At 45.0% G+C, this 5,563-nt stretch overlaps 1 pseudogene; it reads left to right on the forward strand.

The window, feature by feature from the left end:
• Nucleotides 1–4,636: 4,636 nt before the first annotated feature.
• On the forward strand, nt 4,637–5,175 carry LOC101653024 (annotated as a pseudogene).
• Nucleotides 5,176–5,563: the final 388 nt, after the last annotated feature.

Below are 5,563 nucleotides of genomic sequence, written 5' to 3' on the forward strand. Positions count from 1 at the left end.
CCAAGGGCTTAAGTGGAGAGCAAATGTTTTGAGAATGATGAGGGCAACGAATGTACAAATGTGCTTGACACAATCGATGTGTGTATGGATTTGTGATAAGAGTTGTATGCCCCCCAGTAACATGGTTTTAAAAAGAGTGTCCCTGTTCCTTGAATAAAGAGCATAAACTATTATGCAGCAGGCTAAAACGGGACGCTCGCTCTTGCCAAGCGTTTACTTCAGCTAGAGGCTGCTTGCTGCTGCAAATAACAGAACATTCACGTCAACTGCTTTAAGCCAAAAGAAAACACACTGATTTACTTCACAGGGTCAGGCTTCAGCGATTTTTTTTAAAGGCAGCTCACCAACAGCTTAAGTTCTTTCTATGTCTCCACTTTGCCACACATATCCACCATGTGGACTTCATCCTCTGGTTGGCCTCCTCCTGGTCACAGACGGGCTGCCGCTTCTCAGGGTTCCACGCTCCCTCGTTTGACTTCACTGGGAGAGAGAAGACAGACTATGCTGGCTCCCTTGTCTCTTCCCAGAAGAATTAAGAGCTTCCTTTTGAAAGACCCTAACAAACCTCCCCTCTTATCTCATTGGCCTCACTGAGAGGCCCATTCCTGACCAAGAGACATGCTGATGAGGGACGTGGAATTATGTTGATGTGATTGAGCTAAATAATCAAAACCTAGTCTCGGAGTTTGAGAAGGGTCCTGCTTCCTTCAAAGCGCGGGACTGTTCAGAAAGGCAGCTCACTCACTGCCATCCCATCAATGCCGACTCATAGGGACCCCCTGTGGGTTTCCTAGCCTGTAACTGTTTATTGGTGTAGTAACCCAGTCTTTCTCCCTCGGAGCTGCTGATGGTTTTGAACTGCCCACCAAGCGATCACAGGCCAACACATAACACTGACAAATTCTAATGAGAATCTGAAAATGGTTAGAAAGTATGGCAGTCACCTAATCTGGTGTCAATTTAAGGAATCAGAGTGTAGGGGTGGAGTCTAGGCTGTCAATCTGGAGTTAGCCAATGAGACTTCTGTGGGCATGGCCTTCTCCTGAAAATTCTGGGAAATCAGGTACTTCCTCCTTGGAGGTAGAAGACACCTCTCTCTCTCTGCCACTCTGTTGGAGACACTGCAGAAGACAAGCCACATGGATGCAGCCAGACTTCGGAAGCCAGAGAGGCCACCGAGAGACCCCTGCCAGCACTGAGATGTTTCTAGTGACACTGGATCCAAAAGATTTTCTACCCACTGGCCTGTGATCTTCTACATTTGGTGTCATTGCATGTGTTTCATGAGTCTGAAGAGGACATTATAGATTGATATTGGAAATATAGGCTAATATCGGACTTATGGACTTGATCTGGACTGGGCTGGGATGTTTTCTCAATGTTCAGTTGCTCTTGTATATAAATCTCTTTCTTATATGTGTGTCCATGGATTTGTTTCTCTAGTCTACCCACACTAACACAGGAAGGGAGAAATTCATTTAGGGAGCAAATCAACCATGTCTGCTCCACCTCCTTCAAGGCCCCACTTCTATGTTGCTGTATCCCACTACTGTTATATTAATCTCCCATGATGATTCTTCTCCGTGCAGTATTTACTCCATGAGATTTCATCTTTGATAGCCCAGAGTTATAAACTATTATCCATTGAGTTCTACGGTGAATCTCAAGAGAAAAACAGACATGATACCTACCACTCCCAATCAAATATTATATACACAGCAACCCTATGAACTAGGTCATATGAACTTCATTTTATTCATGAGAACACCAAGACCTAAAACGATTCAACAAGCTGTCTAAATTCACACACCTACCGAGCAGCAGAGTTGAATTTTGAGTCTAGCTCTTTAGATTCTAAGGACTCTGTTCCTTTCACTGCATTCTGATTCTGCAAACCAGCAGTTCAAGTTAGTAGCCATTCACATTATTATGACCTTTGCTCTTTGATCGAGTAAAAACATTTTAGGAATAGAAGGAAAACTCAAATTTTATATGTTCTATTTCTTAGGAAATGGCTTTCGGGGGGTAAAAAAAAGGTTGTAAAGCTATCTCCTCTTTCACAATTGAGCTAGACAATAATGCTTTTAAAGGATCCCTAGTGGTGTAGTAGTTGAGCATTGGACTTGGACTGCTAACTACGAGGTCAGCAGTTTGAAACCACCAGCGGCTCCTCAGGAGAAAGATGAGGTTCTCTATCCTATAAAGAGTTACAGTCAAACCCACAGGGGCAGTGCTACCCATCCTGTAGGGTCACTGTGGGTTTGAATCAACTCGATGGCAATGAGTTTGAGATGACACTTTCAGTGTATTATTTACACTGAAATAAATCATTAGCTGATTTACTTGGTTATTTGGCTGTTTTCTACACAGCTTCTGCTTCAAGTTATGTAATAGTTCATGTCTACTTATTGTAGCTGTATGTAGCTATGAGATTAGCTCTTTTCTAAATATATTGAATTCTTTTTATTTAGTCTTTAAAGTTCTGATTTTTTTTGTATTGCAAAACATTTCCTTTATTCTTCTTTTTAAATCATTTTATTGGGGACTCATACAACTCTTTTCACAATCCACCCACCCATCCATTGTGTCAAATTCTAATTAAAAGCAGGGTCACCATGTGTGGGGGGAGGTCAGATGCTCAGGCATTCCCCCCCTGAAGGCAATCAGTTGCCGGACTGCTGTCTCATCCCTCCACAGGGGTGGGCCTGCTCCCTGCCTCTGGAGACAATGGACAGGCTCCTGTAGGAGGGGTTTACACCCTACTGATAATGGTTCCTATGGAGACCCAGAGACCACCCCCTAGACCACCCTCTTATTGCTGTGTAACCTATAGTGCAGCCCCTTCCTGTGATGTAGGTCTCTACCTGTAATTAGTGGGCTGGCATGCCCCCAAAAGGTATATAGGCATGGGTCAGTAATATAGGTGGGAACTTCTCTCTCTGACTCTGAGCTCCTTGCTGCTCACTCCCTGGTCCCTCCCCTCTCCCTTGTTCCCTTTCCCTCCTTCCCTTCCCCCTCTCTCCACATGGACCACCAAGCTGGGCTGAGGTGAGCAATGTTGCCATGTATCATGCCTGACTGTATTATTGTATTATCTCTCATGCTCTCGATGACTCTAATATAATACTTATATATCTCAACCGTACAATTGTGCATTACTGAACCCAGAAGTAGTATTACTGAACTCGTAGGAGTAGCAGCGGGTGGGGGCTGGTCCCCTCCCCATCCCCCGTGCCAATATTTTTTTAATTTAATACTACAACCACGTTGCGCATAGCTGGAGGTGACATGCACATCATTATCTATACTAATAACAGTGTGTGCATTGAGTCTTATAATCCAGGCCTGTGTGCAGTCGCTGAGTGAAAATTAAACTCCAAGGGGAATGTATGGAGGTTGGTGGGGTGAGAGGTGTCAGGGAGCATTATTTCTTGACTTTATGAGGCCAAGTTGATTCCTTCCCAATTTCGAGTATGTGGATCTGGTTTCTCCATTACCATTTCCTATTTCAATGATAAGAAGAGGACAAGTTCAGAGTCAACCTGGCCATCCACCTTTGGTTGGTGATGTAAATGGTGGTGTGTCCACTAAATACAAAACTCTGCCATGCTGCTGACCCTGACTCCTCGTGGCCTTACAGAGTCGAGTAGAACTATGCCCTAGGGTTTGTGAGCCTGTAAATCGTTTCTGAGTTTGCAAATCTTTGCAGAGTTGGTAACCCTCGCTTTAGTCCCACCGAGCAGCTAAGGGGTTTGAATCTTGTTAGTAGCCCCCTGCTTCTCCCACAGTGGCATCAGGGCTGCTGGGGGCTGCTGTTAGGGGCCATCAAGTTGATTCTGACCTTAAGTCAACAGACCGATCCACTGCCGGGTCCTGCACCGTCCTCACACTTGTGAGGGTTGAGTCCATCATGGCAACCCTCTGGCAGTCCATCTTGTCGAGGGTCTTCCTCTTTTTGGCTTCCCCTCCCCTTTACCAAGCACGATGTCCTTCTCCCGGAGCTGCTGTCTCCTGACAACACGCCCACAGTAGGTGAGATGAAGCCTCCCATCCTCCCTCTGAGGGGATTCTGGCTGTCCTTCTTCCAAGACAGATGTGTTGATTCTTGGGCAACACACGGTGCTTTCCGAGTTCTTCACCAGCACCATAATTCAAATGCATGGATTCTTCTCCAGCCTCCCTTGTTCAATGTCCAACTTCCACATGGATATGAGCAGTGGTGGCACTCAAATAAGTAAACAACTGCTTGGATGCCCTAAACCCCATTTTAAGTATATATATATATACACACACACACTTAAAGATATTTATTTTTTCATACAGTTGATACTTAAATAAGAGAAAGTAATTATATGAGAGATTTAAAACATGAATGAAACATATTAATACCTGACAAAAACACTATTTTTTTCAGATATTTCCATATTTTTCTGATTGGTGTCCTCATTTGAAATATTCTTTGCTTCTATCACAGAGTTCCATCTAATTTTTTCTACTATGGAGTGATTTATCAATGGCAATTACTGTAACAACCTCTTCTGTCTCATCTTATGGTTGCCATTTCCCAATCTGATTACAAGGTTTTTTTTAACAACCGGGCCAGTCTTCCGAGACCCTGTCTGCCAACACCATGCGAATGGCCTCCCCAAACCGCAACCCAGCCGCAGCCAGTGTGGTAGCCGCCCGAAAAGGAGCCGAGCCCAGTGGGGGCACAGCCCGGGGTTCCGTGGGCAAGAGGTTACAACAGGAGCTGATGACCCTCATGATGTCTGGCAACAAAGGAATCTCTGCCTTCCCGGAATCAGACAACCTTTTCAAGTGGATAGGGACCATCCACGGAGCAGCTGGTACAGTCTATGAAGACCTGAGGTATAAACTCTCCCTGGAGTTCCCCAGTGGCTACCCTTACAATGCACCCACAGTGAAATTCCTCACCCCCTGCTACCACCCCAACGTGGACACTCAGGGTAGCATCTGCCTGGACATCCTGAAGGACAAGTGGCCTGCCCTGTATGATGTCAGGACGATTCTCCTCTCCATCCAGAGCCTGCTGGGAGAGTCCAACATTGACAGCCCTTTGAACACACATGCTGCCAAACTCTGGAAAACCCCACAGCCTTTAAGCAATACCTGCAGGAAACCTACTCAAAGCAAGTCGCCAGCCAAGAGCCCTGACCCTCCCTGCCCTTGTGCTGTGTTGTCTTCTCTTCCTAGATGTCTGTCCTCCCACCCCTCCCCCCTTGATTTCTGTGTAGAACTCTTATCTTAAGCTGTGGTGTCATTTGTTTTGTTTGTTTTTTATATTAGGTTTCCATTTGCACCCTTGTGATGATTATATTAAATAAATAACATTTGGGGTTGAAACAAAAAAAAACCCAACCGGTTGCCAAACTCAACCGAAAATTAGATATTGATTCTGCCAAACCAGTGCAAACTGGCTGAATCCCACCACTGCATATGAGGTGATTGAATATACCATGGCTTGGATCAGCCACACCTTAGTCCTCAAAGTAACAGCCTTGCTTTGAAACACTTTAAAGAGGTCTCATGCAGCAGATTTATC

The sequence above is a fragment of the Echinops telfairi genome, unplaced genomic scaffold, assembly GCF_000313985.2.
Source record: "Echinops telfairi isolate 266 unplaced genomic scaffold, ASM31398v2 ScPeMD7_7469;HRSCAF=8507_1, whole genome shotgun sequence".
NCBI classification, from domain to species: domain Eukaryota; kingdom Metazoa; phylum Chordata; class Mammalia; order Afrosoricida; family Tenrecidae; genus Echinops; species Echinops telfairi.